Below are 17,332 nucleotides of genomic sequence, written 5' to 3'. Positions count from 1 at the left end.
AGCCTACACAGAAAATTGAGCAGGAAGTATTTAGGAGAGCTCCATATATAAGGGGAAACGATGCGTAGCGCGACCGCGCTCAAAACAAAACCACCTGAAAACAAAGATAGCTGAGTTGCTTACAGGTGCCAACTCCGTCTTACTAGCATTTCAGTTCTTTCTGCTATTTACTTCAAGATTAAAGTGAAGTTTTCTCACAATTTGATTGCTAGGTACGAATCCGGCGCATAGTTTAGAGCACAAAAGGTTATTTTGACCGATATGTTTTTTTTTTGTTTTTGTTTTTTAATTTGGTTAAGGCCGCAGCCCAATTTGAACATTTTGTCCGTCTCACTGTCGGTCGGTGCATTTTCCGCTACATTTCACGATGAAAACAACGTCACGTCACATGACGTCACCCGACCTGAACACCAATTCAGCCTTTTCGCTAGATTTAATGGGTAATTAAAGTCACGTAACCTCCACACTAATTAAGTTTGCCCGCTAATATTTGCCGGGTATTCGGTACGTCGCGTAACTTATACACCAATTCAGTTTCCCCGCTCAATTTAGTATGGCAATTCACGTTAAGTGACCTATACACCTCACGTCACGTGAACCCCATACCCACTTCTCTTCCCTCCCTCTCCCTTTCTTCTTCCACCTACCTCACCTCTCTCTCTTCCCATCACTTTCTCATCTCTCCAAACCTACCCCCCCCCCCATCCCTCCTCCTTTCCATTCCTCTCTTTTCCCTCCGCACCTACCGCACCTACCACCCCGTCTCCCTTTTGACTTTATAGGAAAAGGAGACAGATAATTTTTGTACGATGACAGGTGTTTTTAAATGCTCATCATTTTAAAAGCATCGTCATTTCAAAAAGATCATCAAAAAGCAATGATACTTTTTGCGAAATGCAAATGGCTTCTGTAAATCTTAGGCATTCAAATTTCAAAAAGGTCATCAAAAAGCAATGATACTTTTTGCGAAATGCAAATGGCTTCTGTAAATCTTAGGCATTCAAACATTTCTCGCGTCTCTCGCGGGCTGTAAAATTTTCAAAAGCGATTGTAAATTGACAATAATAATTAAGAACATTATGGAGGAAAGAATACTAGACATAATAATTTTTGTGTTCAACGAATTGGCAGTGATTAAAAAAAATTTATTGCGCCACAAGTAGTAAAGTGACGTTCCAGATGCATACCTTCTAAGAGTTATCGGGTCTTCGATTTGTATTTTTCACAATATTCTAAAGATCACAGTTTTAGGGCAACGTTTAAATGGTAATATCTTAAATGATCAGCAGATTCGCTCGTCTGTTTCACATACGTAACAATGTAGTAAATGATTTTACATTCGTTTATAAAATGCTAAGATCCTCAAATCTCACCCACGCCTACCGAAGGCATTTGCAAGATCTGGCAAAAACCGGGCGCCAATAACACTTTATGTCAGGATCATCTCAAACTTTTTATTCATTAAAGCAAATCTCGGTTCTTGTCGTCGATTCTGGAACCTCTTCCGACAAGAATTAAAACAGAAAAAATAAAGGCGAATGCCACCCTTCTTCAGACGACAATTCTCCGAAAACGACAATTTACAAATCGATCGGCGAGCTGCACCCTCCTTTCCCCTCTCCCAAAATGAAGTAATGTAGGAGAGCTTTATTTATTTCACTTGTTGTTTGAGCAATGACAGATACCGTCTTGATGATGTTGAGCGGCAACCGCTATTGCTTGTATGCCGAAAACTCTTTTTGAAGGCTATCATCTCTTCCGCCAATCGATCGTTCTAGTTGTCAGAATCGATACCGAGAGACACAATTCGCGCTGTGCAGAAACTCAATTCGGTCCCCGAATTTACTCTTGATGTCTGCGTATCGATCCTATATAGCCAAGAAAAACAATCGGGAATATACCAACATTTAGGTTAAAAATGAGTTCATCGCCGTCATCCACGCCAAGTTGAAAAAAGGCCGCCATTCAGTGGGCAAATCGTTCTCACACCATAAATTACTATTTATGATTTTGTCTTTTTTTAGTGGTAGTGTAATGGCTTTATCGATTTAGCCACCGTGAAGTGAATTTTTTGTTTTAATTTTTTTTTGAAATCTCCAAGGCTTTCCAGAATTACATGTTGCTTTCTAGACTGAACGCGACATTCACAGATACCCATGAATTATCTTGGTATATCAGCACCTTTGGGCCACAATGGACGGTAACAAACAAGGCGGACACGAAAAATATATAAAATTACCGCTCGAGTTTCGCCTTTCTAGATGATTAGGATTTCGAACATTCATTTTCATTTTGAACTATGGCTTAGGAAAGGTTGGACGTCCAAAGAAAGTTTTTGTTTTACATAATTTACGATGCTCCTATGGGGAGGTACAAATAGATCATAGAGAAACCGACCGGTCCCTTTTCTTAGTATTTTTGTTTTGTCCCGAGGTGCCTAAGTTTGACTAGGATCGAAATTGTAATATTTCGTTTATTTTATGTGTTTAGGTTCTTGATGTGTTGGCCACAATAGATATGTTTCCTACGGGAAAATTTATGCCGGATTCAAGGAAGCCTTCAATCTAATGTTCGTGCACCTGGTTCGCGGCTGTGGTTTCGGGATATGCAAGCGTGAGGTGGGGTGTAAGACTCTTGCTATTTATATATCAGACAAATGTGGTCGTCCTTTTTATTGCGAGAAATGGTCATCACTAGTGGGTGTTGTGGTCTCCGGAATTTCTGTGATGGTTTTGGCGGACGAAGACATGTCTGGCCGTTTATAAGTCTTATCTAAGGTAAGAAGACTTCGTTTGACCTGCTCGAGTTGGAAGGGTAAAAAAATAAAAAAAAAAGATCCTAGAAGACCAACCGCAGAGTACTGGATTAATCTTCGAATATTGCTGACGTGTTATGTCGGCATCTAAAAAAATGAAAAACGTTTACAGTCCCCTGAAACGCCGAATTAGAGCGCAGCTTCTGAGGAGGTGAAGGGGAAAGTTCGGAGAGGAGTATATGCCCCTCTTCCTAATCCGCGCTCTCCTTCTCCTCTCCTCCCCAATTTTCGCTAAATTTTCAGCTAAATTTAGCAAAAAAAATTCCCGTTAAATTTAGCATGAATTTTTTTCCGCTAAATTGAGCTTGAAATTTTTTCCGTTAAATTTAGCGGGGAATTTTTCTCGGTAAATTTAGCGGAAAAAACTTCCCCGCTAAATTTCGCGAAAAAACTTTTTCCATAAATTTAGCGGAATACTTTTCACATAATTCCCCAAAACGAATTCCGCGCTAAATTTTGCGGAGAACATTTTACGCTAAATTTATCGGGAAAACATTTCCCGCTAAATTTAGCCGACAATTTCCTCGCTAAATTTATCGGAATAATTTGCCAGCTAAAATTTAGCGGGGAAATTTCTCCATAATGCAACGCGCGGTGACGTCACGAGTGGCATCCCTCGTGACCCTCGTGACGTCACACGTAACGTCACGTGTCGCCATTATGGGAAACGTTACAACGCGCGGTTACGCCGACGCCGACGGCGACGGTGACGCCGCTCAAGCCGGAAACGGGCGCCTAAGAGCTGCGTTCTGAAAGTCTGACTGTAATCTCGGTGCAGTGAAAGACAGGTGCTCGGCGATAAACACACGAGTTATTTGAGGGCCGTGCGTATGCCTACGAGAGCGGACGGTACTTGAAGAACCCACACGTTGGGATTTACGTGTGCCTCAATGCCTATATAAGATGTCTACGAAACCGTTCTACAAAACCGTAGCGCGCTGTAAAAAGCGACATTACAGATTGTCATCCCCGGTCTCGACGACCACGCAAGGAAACCGGATTCTGGACCATATAAAGGCGGGGGTGACAGTGGAGGCAGAGATGGCAGGTTACGATGCCACTTCTGGTTACCTCAAGAATCTCTTGATGAGGGTGAGGAGGTATCACTATATCTGAAACAATGGAACAGACCCGAGCAATACCAGAAAAAGCTTGGTCAATACTTCAGCTTGGGCGAGTTGGTTAAACATGCTAATACTTCGCAGCGCACAACAGACAACACACCATCAAAACAGATACACACAAAGAAACAACACTCACGCAGCGCTGACTGTCAACTCTCGGATATATTAATCTTCGTTCTTATCTTTCACCCTTACGCACTAAAAAAGAAGAACTAAATGTTAACCAAGGAAGAACAGCGAAAGAAAAATAAAAATAAAAAGAAAGGGGAAAGATTAATATAGGAAAGAAAGATGGAAAGAAATGGAAGAAAATAAGATCTAGTCCTACTACAGTAAAATTACTGAGGAGGTTTTCCTAAATAATATAACTCTTTTCTTGATAAGCTAATCGACGGGGTACTAACGCATACTCCGTCTAGCAGGTCTATGCTCGCGGCTTCGATGATTTCTCGAGTTAGTTTGTTGTTGCTTCGTCCCAGTACTGTGCAATTGCCCAGAAGGGGGGAACATCCACAATCTCTACAATGAATGCCCAGATGGCCTGAGTTAGCGTTAATGGCGTTGCAGTTATGTTCCCGGAGCCTGTCATTGAGACAGCGCCCCGTCTGCCCAACGTAACGCTTCCCGCACGTAAGAGGGAACGAATATATCACTCCCTCTGCACAGGAAACGAACTTGGTCTTGTGATTTTTCGTGCAGCACTCTGTTCGAATAGGCTGCCCATTCACCCGCTTGCACAGGCTGGAAAGTCTCTGCGGAGCTGAGAAAACCACGTCGACGTTGACTCTGCTAGCTACTTTTTTAAGCTTGTGTGACATGTTGTGAATATAGGGCACTATAACAGGCCTTGTAGTGCGTTCTCTTTTTCGGTAGTTAGAAGCTTCGGCTTGCTTGACCTCCTTAAGTAGGCATTCAGAGACTGAAATTAATATCGACAAAGGGTATCCTGCTGAAACCAAGCGAGTTGTTTGCGTTTTGAAGCTCATGTCGGTCATGTGCACGCAGGATTTCTTGAGGGAGTTTTTTAGGCAAAGTTTTGCAATGCCTCGTTTAACAAGTTTCGAGTGTGCGGAACTATGATGAAGTAGTGGCTTTTTTGCCCTCGGTTCATAAGACCAGCAGATGTGACAGTTTTTAAGGAACAATCGAAGGTCTAAGAATCTTATGGAATGCTCGACCGGAAGTTCGTGGGTAAGTTTTAACGGATCAAGGTATTTCTGGAAGGTAGAAAGAGCATCGGCCACCAAGGTGGGGAAGGTGCGACTGTTACTGTCAAGAAAAACCAAGTAGTCATCCACGTAACGAAAAACACGCACTATTTTTGAACTGTCTAAGTTTTGCTGTAAGATTCTGTTGTGGAATGCCAGAAAGAGGTCGCTGAGCACAGGAGCTATACAGGACCCTATACATATTCCTGTTTTTTGTAAATATGTTGATCCATTCCAGGTGGCAAAGGTAGAATGCAAATAGGTCGATATTAGGTCCAGGAAACCCTTAATGGACACCCCCGCTGCATTTTGGAAGGCTATTACACCAAAGGAGTCAACACTGTCCTCTATGCACATCAGGAGCCGATCTTGAGGTAGGGCATAATAGAGATCCTTTACATCAATAGAAAAAGCCATGAGTCGTCTGTCCTTAGGTTCTTGAAGAAATTGCAAGACGTCATCCGAGCTTCTAATCAAATACGGATCATTTATGTCAAGAAGGTTTAGTTTTTCTTGAAGGAACAAAGCGATGGATTTTTGCCACGTGCCTCTTTCAGACACAATCACCCTGAGGGGGCACTCGGTTTTATGTGTTTTGGCATTGAAGAAAATCTCAAGGCTAGACAGTTTTTTACGGTCAATGGATGAAGCAAGTTGCTTCAGGTCCAGCGAATTACATAATTGCTTGGCTCTGCTTTTGATTGTACTTAAGGAAATGTCATAATGGCACTGAAAAACGGACTCTACGGCTGCACAGGCCTTAGTGCCAAACTCGCTTTTATGCATGAGCACGAAACCACCTTCCTTGTCCGCAGGAAGAAGAGATAGGCTATGCTCTTTTAAGTATGCCTCGACCTTCTTTATGGACGGTGGTCTTACCGGATGTTTATGATGTGAAAGAACGTCTACACCTTCTGAAATGCACCGATCAACGTCAGTGAGAGAGGCTCTCTGAGATACCTGCCGGACCAAAGATAACAGCTCAGGTGCCGACTTGCGGGGTTCAACCGCAAACTTAGGGCCAAAGCTGAGTACCTTTCGCACTCTTGGAGGCAAGGAGATGTCACCAATGACATGAAGAGGTAGGCTTTGGGTTCTTGTCTTGCGAGGAGTGATAGATCTAAGATGCTTTAGGGTGAGTCGCCACAGAGACTCAGTTGTACGATCCGTCAGGATGGAGTACTCGCGCCACACTCTTCCTCCATAGGGTGGACTCGCTTGGTTGTGCAAAAACACTAACGCTAACTCAGGCCATCTGGGCATTCATTGTAGAGATTGTGGATGTTCCCCCCTTCTGGGCAATTGCACAGTACTGGGACGAAGCAACAACAAACTAACTCGAGAAATCATCGAAGCCGCGAGCATAGACCTGCTAGACGGAGTATGCGTTAGTACCCCGTCGATTAGCTTATCAAGAAAAGAGTTATATTATTTAGGAAAACCTCCTCAGTAATTTTACTGTAGTAGGACTAGATCTTATTTTCTTCCATTTCTTTCCATCTTTCTTTCCTATATTAATCTTTCCCCTTTCTTTTTATTTTTATTTTTCTTTCGCTGTTCTTCCTTGGTTAACATTTAGTTCTTCTTTTTTAGTGCGTAAGGGTGAAAGATAAGAACGAAGATTAATATATCCGAGAGTTGACAGTCAGCGCTGCGTGAGTGTTGTTTCTTTGTGTGTATCTGTTTTGATGGTGTGTTGTCTGTTGTGCGCTGCGAAGTATTAGCATGTTTAACCAACTCGCCCAAGCTGAAGTATTGACCAAGTTCATTTCTAGTACATCGGGCTCCGTTCAGTTTTACCATTTGCATCCCAACGTCCTGGTCACCCTTATTGCTATTGGTATTTGCCAAGCGCGGACATTCAGTTATTGCCTCCGAGTACACCTTCTACCTCCAGAAGTCAAGGTCCTGTTCGGAGGTTTTACCCCGTCCGTAGGCCACGGCAGAAGGCTTTGCAAGATTCTACAAGCTGAGTGGTATCGACAGGCAAGACTTTATAGGAACAGTTTGTACGTGTTTTTGCACAACCAAGCGAGTCCACCCTATGGAGGAAGAGTGTGGCGCGAGTACTCCATCCTGACGGATCGTACAACTGAGTCTCTGTGGCGACTCACCCTAAAGCATCTTAGATCTATCACTCCTCGCAAGACAAGAACCCAAAGCCTACCTCTTCATGTCATTGGTGACATCTCCTTGCCTCCAAGAGTGCGAAAGGTACTCAGCTTTGGCCCTAAGTTTGCGGTTGAACCCCGCAAGTCGGCACCTGAGCTGTTATCTTTGGTCCGGCAGGTATCTCAGAGAGCCTCTCTCACTGACGTTGATCGGTGCATTTCAGAAGGTGTAGACGTTCTTTCACATCATAAACATCCGGTAAGACCACTGTCCATAAAGAAGGTCGAAGCATACTTAAAAGAGCATAGCCTATCTCTTCTTCCTGCGGACAAGGAAGGTGGTTTCGTGCTCATGCATAAAAGCGAGTTTGGCACTAAGGCCTGTGCAGCCGTAGAGTCCGTTTTTCAGTGCCATTATGACATTTCCTTAAGTACAATCAAAAGCAGAGCCAAGCAATTATGTAATTCGCTGGACCTGAAGCAACTTGCTTCATCCATTGACCGTAAAAAACTGTCTAGCCTTGAGATTTTCTTCAATGCCAAAACACATAAAACCGAGTGCCCCCTCAGGGTGATTGTGTCTGAAAGAGGCACGTGGCAAAAATCCATCGCTTTGTTCCTTCAAGAAAAACTAAACCTTCTTGACATAAATGATCCGTATTTGATTAGAAGCTCGGATGACGTCTTGCAATTTCTTCAAGAACCTAAGGACAGACGACTCATGGCTTTTTCTATTGATGTAAAGGATCTCTATTATGCCCTACCTCAAGATCGGCTCCTGATGTGCATAGAGGACAGTGTTGACTCCTTTGGTGTAATAGCCTTCCAAAATGCAGCGGGGGTGTCCATTAAGGGTTTCCTGGACCTAATATCGACCTATTTGCATTCTACCTTTGCCACCTGGAATGGATCAACATATTTACAAAAAACAGGAATATGTATAGGGTCCTGTATAGCTCCTGTGCTCAGCGACCTCTTTCTGGCATTCCACAACAGAATCTTACAGCAAAACTTAGACAGTTCAAAAATAGTGCGTGTTTTTCGTTACGTGGATGACTACTTGGTTTTTCTTGACAGTAACAGTCGCACCTTCCCCACCTTGGTGGCCGATGCTCTTTCTACCTTCCAGAAATACCTTGATCCGTTAAAACTTACCCACGAACTTCCGGTCGAGCATTCCATAAGATTCTTAGACCTTCGATTGTTCCTTAAAAACTGTCACATCTGCTGGTCTTATGAACCGAGGGCAAAAAAGCCACTACTTCATCATAGTTCCGCACACTCGAAACTTGTTAAACGAGGCATTGCAAAACTTTGCCTAAAAAACTCCCTCAAGAAATCCTGCGTGCACATGACCGACATGAGCTTCAAAACGCAAACAACTCGCTTGGTTTCAGCAGGATACCCTTTGTCGATATTAATTTCAGTCTCTGAATGCCTACTTAAGGAGGTCAAGCAAGCCGAAGCTTCTAACTACCGAAAAAGAGAACGCACTACAAGGCCTGTTATAGTGCCCTATATTCACAACATGTCACACAAGCTTAAAAAAGTAGCTAGCAGAGTCAACGTCGACGTGGTTTTCTCAGCTCCGCAGAGACTTTCCAGCCTGTGCAAGCGGGTGAATGGGCAGCCTATTCGAACAGAGTGCTGCACGAAAAATCACAAGACCAAGTTCGTTTCCTGTGCAGAGGGAGTGATATATTCGTTCCCTCTTACGTGCGGGAAGCGTTACGTTGGGCAGACGGGGCGCTGTCTCAATGACAGGCTCCGGGAACATAACTGCAACGCCATTAACGCTAACTCAGGCCATCTGGGCATTCATTGTAGAGATTGTGGATGTTCCCCCCTTCTGGGCAATTGCACAGTACTGGGACGAAGCAACAACAAACTAACTCGAGAAATCATCGAAGCCGCGAGCATAGACCTGCTAGACGGAGTATGCGTTAGTACCCCGTCGATTAGCTTATCAAGAAAAGAGTTATATTATTTAGGAAAACCTCCTCAGTAATTTTACTGTAGTAGGACTAGATCTTATTTTCTTCCATTTCTTTCCATCTTTCTTTCCTATATTAATCTTTCCCCTTTCTTTTTATTTTTATTTTTCTTTCGCTGTTCTTCCTTGGTTAACATTTAGTTCTTCTTTTTTAGTGCGTAAGGGTGAAAGATAAGAACGAAGATTAATATATCCGAGAGTTGACAGTCAGCGCTGCGTGAGTGTTGTTTCTTTGTGTGTATCTGTTTTGATGGTGTGTTGTCTGTTGTGCGCTGCGAAGTATTAGCAGAAAAAGCTCATGGTCTCTGGCACCGGCCCGAGCTGGCCCGCTCAGAGCGGATGCCAAAGCATACCTAGAAAGTAAAAAAAAGAAAATCTACCTTGTCGCGGGGCATTACTTACTTGATCGTCATGAGCATTTCGTTGCTTGAACGACCGCGCGTGACCAACACCACCTGTGCTAATGAAAGCCTGTTCACTAGCATTTCAACGAAATCCCAATCAGATAGAGCGCATACACAAATTCGACACGAGTGCTGAGTGAGCGAAGGCTGGGCCTCGTGTCCGATCAATGAGTCGAAGGATGCTAGGCGTCGGGCTCGGGCCTGATTGCTGAGTCGGCTCCATCCGCGAATGATAATATTAAGCGGAGGTAAAATAGATTGTTTTGGGACTGATTAGTCTAGATGGTCACGGTGTGACAAGCTGGGAGTGGCGTCGAAGAGTTTTCGACGTAAAGGACCTGGAAGAAACGGCCGTGGCTTTTCAGTTCCCACATCTTAGGTGACAGTGATACTTCATGGAAAGGTGATGTCCTGAGGTTGCACACAGGATGCCGCATTTCATATTTTAAGTTTCTCTGTGTCGACTTGCAGACCTGCGGGTTGCGGACATACGAACAAAATTCGAAAAAGCCAAAAGGTGTTGTGACTGCTGGTTTGGAGATGTCCTCTTCTGCTATCGGAACTTGATGATATGCTCAGTTGAGGTATTTGTTTAAAGAATGAAATAGAGCAGTGTTCTAAGTAACGCCTTACGGGCAGAGCCGTATATGTAGAGAGTTTGGTCAATGGGAGACGCGGGCAGAGCCAGGGCGTGCACCCAACTCGGAAAGAGGGCTTGGCATGCTCTCTTGACCAACCAGAAGCCGAAAAGAATCCCCTAGCGGTGGTAGCGAGAAACAGTTCTGATCAAAAGTCTATGTTCGTAAATGGTTTTAATAAGCTACTAAAGAGTGAAGTGTAGTAACTCTTTACTAGATAACAGAAAGTATAAAACACCTGACATCGTACCAACACGCTCGTTAGGAATATAGTAACTCTTTGTGGTTTAAAACAGGGTCACGTGTTGTTTTGATCATGATCATGCAGAAAGATGTAAGAAACAAATGCGCCGCTCAACTCTGTTTTGCTCGGACAGAGTGTGACCGCTCGGACGGCAAATTCCCGGCCCTCGGCGCTTGGCGTACGGACTATGTCGATCGTTCCGCTAGTCGCACTCTTCCACCATCATTTTGGATGAGCGTGATTGAAACATCACGTGTCTATATTTTCAGTCATCGAGAGTTACTCTAATGCAGTTATCAGGTTTGTTTCTCGCGACCACCGCCAGGGTATTATTTCCGGCTTTTGGTTGGTCACATTCGAATTTCTGGAGACGCCCTGGAACACGCCCAGCCCGCTTTCAGCCAATGGCGCCTCCTCATTTGTCTCCTATACTTCCCAACGAATGGCCAAACTCTCTACATATACGGCTCTGCTTACGGGTAGCGACGTTGCTGCTAACGAATTGTCCTTCCCAGGGACGCAGTAACGTGCTCGTTAGATTCTAAATAGCTGACGAATAAAGTATGTTTGCTACTACATTACGGCGTCATCTATGATCTCATTTTGCTCGTTCCTTTCGATTAATATTATTTAAGAGCGCAGCTCTTAGGGGCCCGTTCCCGGCTTGAGCGGCGTCGCCGTCGGCGTAACCGCGAGGCCACGTGACCCCCCAGGTCACGTGACAGCCCGAGGTCATGTGAGCCCCCTCAGGCCATGTGACCCCCTAAGGTCACGTGACCCCTCTGAGGTCGCGCGACCCCCTGAGGCCACGTGACCCACCTGAGGCCACGTGACCCCCTGCGGTCATGTGACCCCCTTGAGGTTACGTGACCCCCCCTGAGGTCACGCGACCCCCCCCCCCCCCCCCCCTGAGGTCACGTGACTTCAAGCAGTCACCTATCCCTGAGTACGCTTCCATACTCCTCCTCGAGAGCTGCGCTCTAATCCGGCGTTACAGGGAATTGTAAACGTCTTTCATTTTTTGGTTTGGCCTTAGATAAAATTAATTCACCGTCAGGAAACTACGCTAAAAAGGGGAATATATTTTCTCACCCGCCGTAGCATTTCTCCAATGCGATTAAGAAATATATGGGGTAAAAGTCTGCAACAAAGCTCTTATAAACGTTATGAAATCACTAGATTGAAGTAAAATTGTTGTTGAAGTTCGTATCCAGGAAGTAGCGCTGGCAAATAATAAATGCGAATTATCGCGACATTAGCGTTCGCTAGATGTTGGAAGCAACAGCATCTCGGTAGTTTAGAGGACGGAGAAGAGTCTTAGTAACGCGTTAACTTTTAGCGGTCTAGCAATTAACGCTCTTTTAATATTTATTTTCAGTCACAGGAACAACATATAGACATCAAAGACTGACTTTGAAGTCTTGAATATAAGGGAACGAGTACCAGTCAGATTTTTTTTTCTCAAAACGCGGTTATTCGCAAGGTTACCAGTTCCCGTTCTTCTTGGAGACTACGTGTAGTGGATATCGCCAATTGCTGGGGGATGCTTTTTATATTCACCAGCACAAGCTTGCGGTAATGTGGTCGAACTCTAGCCCAAGCAGATCGTATCATTTCCGTAATCAGCCGGAGTGGCCAGAACACTGGTGGGCTCGTTTGCTAGCATGTGATGCGTGACGTCTTTTCAAACCAACTTTGTCCAGTTGGGAGCTTGCATAAGCGAGGGGAAGTTATAAAGCAGTTGTTGAAAGGCGCCGTACACTATTCCTAACGATTACAAAAACAATTAGCCTCGAATAAAACGTTTTCAATAGGATTACGTCACAAAAACAGTAACTTATCGTTATATGAAAAATGAACCGTTCGTTTTTTTTAGAATGCTTTAGATTCAGAAGAACAAATTTTTCTGTCGGTTTGAAAGCGCGCCTTTCGTACTATGCCTGGATTAGAATAACCTGGCTACAAATTGCTGAACTTCTCAATTCACCGCGTTTGCTTTGTTTAAAGATTGCTCTGTAGGAAGCGTGGGGAAACAAAATGCGGCATTAATAGGGGGTGGGGAAAAGCTTTTTAAACGCACTAAAGAATAAAAGGTAAAAAATGATGGGCAAAAAAGACACGATATTTTGGGAGGTCAATCGAGGTCACAGTTGCTAAATAAAGCATACAAAAACTATAGCGCGATCTACATGAAGTCCAAACGTAGCCGATGCTAATCTTTGATGGAGCTTATCAAGGAGGGCTAAAAGTGCGGCACCACGGAGTTGTCGTCTTTGTCTGTTTGTTATCGGCGGCTAGACAGTTGACACAGAGAATAAAACGCTGGACCACGCGAATTCACTTAGCGTGATTGGTTGGTTTAGTCCTTGTTAACAAACGCACGAACACGACAAGCGCCGCGACGATGCACTTTTAGCGTTCCTTGATTGGCTCCCATCGTAGCGTTAGCGGTGGTCGGATTTTACATGAAACGGAGTATTGTCGCCTAGATGTTTTGGTGGCGCCTTCTTACCCTATTTTCTTGTGACGTCACTACGAGGATTAATCTCGCCCTGATTGGAAGGATTTGCCTCACCGTGAACCAGCAATTGGACGGGCATTATCAGTGTACAGGAACCTATAGTTTGACCAGTCGCGAGTGCGGATTGTGAAACTATTGCTAGCGGCTTTGCTGCTTGAAGGGACATTCGCCGTCACTTGTGCCGCCACGCCCACGCATCTACATGCAGAAAACCGCTCAAAACGATTTTGGAAAATGGCTCATTCTTGGATAATGCCGACATATCTTACATGTGACAACAATATTGCGTTTTTGTCACAGCTTTGATATTATCTGGTTTCGGTTATCTTGGGGGGCACCGCAGTGTAGATGATTTTCGAGCACGATTAAGATTTCTTTTTTTTTTTAAATAGGAGAGTTGTTGTCTAATTGAACGGTGATTAAAGATGCAAGTGCTACTCGCGCTTACATTCAAGTGCCAAATAACAATGACAGAGTGAAGAACGACGAAAGTGCAAGTCGCACTTGCGACTGACATTTTATTTAAAACACATTGACTTAATACCATTTTAGTAACAAACACGTCAATAACAAGATGCCCGCTCACGCTCTAAAAATAAAAGTTCCTTATCAATCAAGGCCAATGACGGATCGCTTACACACTTATTAGGACCACTTGTTTTAAACACATATGGCTCATGAATTTCTCTTGTACTTTTTATTGGTGTGTCGCCCCAGAATTGCTCTTCCAAGAGAACGTGGAGTGCACTCACATCGTTTTCAGCGAACTGTTAAATGCCCTAAGGGTAACTGCTTAATGGACGCTGCATATTCTCTAGTGCGGTCATTCATACAACGACCAGTTTGGCCAGCACTCGCAAGGAAGTGGAATGTGATTATTTCAAATACAGGTATTTGAAATACGTATTTCAAATACTTTGTGTATTTTGCACTTTTATTTAATTACAAACCGGGTAATGTATTTGACGTGTGTATTTAAATACTAAAACCTGGGTATTTCGAATACGAATGTATATGAATACAATCTTGTGGGCGAAAATACATCTCTAAAATCTATTGTCACTGTCCAGAGCAGGAAGGAAACTACGTTCTGCACCGGATACTGTGTCTCTCAACCAAGCAGAAGCGTTTACTGACTTTGTGATTACGGTGCTAGTCCAGGGCAAGAATAGTGACGAAATCGGCGTTCACAGGCAGACTGGCTAAATAAGTGCCTGTGACGACTTGTGATGCTTTCCAGCCTGATTTCCATCCATATTTTTGCCTGCAACATTCTAAATGCGCGGGTCGTCCATATTTTCGTAACTGGTGCGAGTTGCAACAGTAAAAAAATCTGTAGCTAGTGCTGCGCGTCTTGGTCGTCTCGGTTCTTTGTTGGTCTATACCAAAATGCAATCGAAAAAAAAAAGCTGCTTGAAGCTCTGTACTTATTTCACCTATTACGTCCAAGCTGATTACATTGTTTTGTGATTGTATTTCTATTACGGTACTAGAACCTCGCACACTAACTCCTGAGTGTGCGATGCAAAATAAAATGAGATACCCAGAAACCCGTTGCAGGTGCCCTGAAGTCGCTGACGCAAATTTTGAGGAATGTATTTGGAAAAGTATTTGGAGGAGACCAAATACATTTGGTTGTATTTGTATCTTGTACTTAAATGTTTTTTTTTTGGAAATGTAGTTAGATTTGTAATAAAATACATTTTGACGAAGTATTTTGTATTTGTATTGCGTTACATATTTGCATGTGTTTTGCCCATTCCTGGTCATATACAACCCTAGTTTTGCATCCATAACCTTGTTTCTGTGGTTGGTCTTACAATCATCACTCTCTCCCTCTGGGATATTGATTTTGTCTCTTGGCGCTTAAATGCACGTAATGAACCAACTAGTTCCTCAACTCACTATTTCTTGCATTAACCCCAAACCTTTCCACCAGAAGACTTTTGTAGAGACTTCAGCCTTCGCAGTTATAGCTAGAAACCCCAGAAACCTCCAGTTAAACTGTTCTGACAAAGAACCTGACATCCTTTTATACAATCGGTAACACTAGTTCCATTCTTGTTCGCAATCTTTAGAAGCTGATAAGGTGGACCTAACGCTGCAGGTTTCGTTTGAACTATAACGACTAAGTAGCAATGAACATAAACATATATTATATAAAATGTAATCAACTACAAATAATCTGATTAATTGTAACATGCACCATTCAAGTACGCTTTCAACTCAGTGCAACCTGAAGCAAGCACGGGAGTTTCTGGCATTACGACTCCTTGTATGCAAGAGTTGGGTCGTTGAATCGAGGAGACTTTCTTTGTGGTTGTCGATTCGCAGCGCGTGCTGACGGAGAAAGTAAGCGAAAAGGGTCGGCGGGCTGACGTCAGTCACTAAGATTATCCATCGAAAAACTCTTCGAACGCCAAGATTCAGTTATCGGGAGCGTTCTGCGTAGACGGGTGTGAACGGTCTGCACCAGTTGCTTCGAAAGGCGGTTTCCGGCGGCTCCGTCGGATACGTAGAAGGGGATACACTCTCGTAGGTTCAGAGGACTCCTCGGGCATACACATGAGCGCTGGCAGCGGCACGCGTATGGACCAAAACGACGGTGGTAGCAGCAGAGACATGAAGAATTATTTCTGCCCGAGCTGTGGTTGGCATTTCGACGAAATGTACAGGGTGGCACACGCGGATCCGACGCTTTAAAACGAGCAGAAAAAATCGGCGCCTGCAGATAGTAAATTCGAGCTCTTACCAACTGTGCACTAAGCAGGTCAGTAATACCATGCGAAATATCAAGGCGTAGTCCTCTTTTCGTAAAAAAAATTGAGAGCAAAAAACTTGCCAAAGTCAACGCCGAGCGCGTTCGCAGACGGCCAAGGTAGCGACGATATTAGCTTGTGACGCCATCCTCCGTTAGGTGTAGCTGGCAGACGACGCACTCTTTTTACTGCTCGCTGTGCCAATCGGGAGATAGCGCCACAAGTTAACTCCATCGCTAACTCGGCCGTCTGAGAACGCAACCGACGTTGACTTTGGTAAGTTAGTTGAACTAATTTTTGACAAAAAACAAAAAAAAACAACGCCTTGATATTTGGTATGATATAACTGACTTGCTCAATGAACATTTGGTGAAATTTCGAGCTTCCTTTGGGCAGGCGCTAAGTTTTCTGGCTCGCTTTACAGTGTCGTATCTGTTTATGCTACCCTAGAGAAAGCCGACGACTGCTTGTAAAGCGCATGGAGTCCCGACTTATTGTTGCATCAAGAACAACGTTTTCGCGATATTGACAGAGCAGTCAACTTGCCATAGAACGCGTTTTCCGTCTGGAAGCCTTGCGCCGTGTTAAAGTCGTTGCCTTCGAACTGCGTGGCTGTGGTGGTGATCTTGGGGGTGGAAGGGTTGCATGTCTCCACAATCGCGTTGACTAAACCGGGGAGCCACGCGAGATTGAGGGCCGCGGCTGCTCCGTGTACCTTCTCGACGCTCGGTGGCGGTCGTAAGAGAAAGACCGAGTTCTCAAGCGTTCTAAGAACGACAACGTTTTCAGAAAAAAAAAAAAAGTTGTTGATGGCGCTAGCACGTTTTTCGAGAAACCATGTCATTAGACTCAGCAACTGTAAAGGACGTTTATTTATTTATTCATAACACCTTGGAGGTCCATTTCTGGACATTACACGAGGGGGGGGGGGGGGATTTTTTCGAATTACAGTGTAGTCAACGTTGATCTTCGAGTTCCTCTACAGTACATAGCTGCTGCAAACGGGAATCTTTGGTGGCTCCTGTTTTACGCAGCATGGCTGCCCTTAGCTGCTCATAGGGGGTAATATGAAACGGGTTGAACAGCACGTCGTAAACTTCGTAGGCTGCAGTTGGAAAAAGAGCCGGGACGCTGTGATAGACCTTTCGTCCCAAGAATGTAATGCCTGCCAGATATCGCACTTTTTTCTCGCCCGTATAAATCATATTCATGGATTGCGTTCCCAGAATAGCCGGAGCCGCACCACAAATGCTGCGATTGGAAAGTGAGAGAGAGAAAATAATCATTGTAATCCACGAATTTCGGTATATATAAAATAGCGATGCCCTGTAGGTGATTGTTTTCATCACTGTGGCTAACTCGTAACTCTGGGTTCACTATGCCCCACTAAATGTTTTTTTGGGGGGAGGGGGTTGGCCGTATGCAAGGATGACCTGATGCACACTCTTTAATTAAAATAATTTGTTTCGCTTTATCTGTAACACTTACACCTTTTCTTTGCCTATAGAGGTCAGG

Source organism: Ixodes scapularis, unplaced genomic scaffold (genome assembly GCF_016920785.2).
Source record: "Ixodes scapularis isolate PalLabHiFi unplaced genomic scaffold, ASM1692078v2 PGA_scaffold0__279_contigs__length_252992795, whole genome shotgun sequence".
In the NCBI taxonomy this organism is placed as follows: domain Eukaryota; kingdom Metazoa; phylum Arthropoda; class Arachnida; order Ixodida; family Ixodidae; genus Ixodes; species Ixodes scapularis.
Note: the sequence above shows the minus strand (reverse complement) of the source record.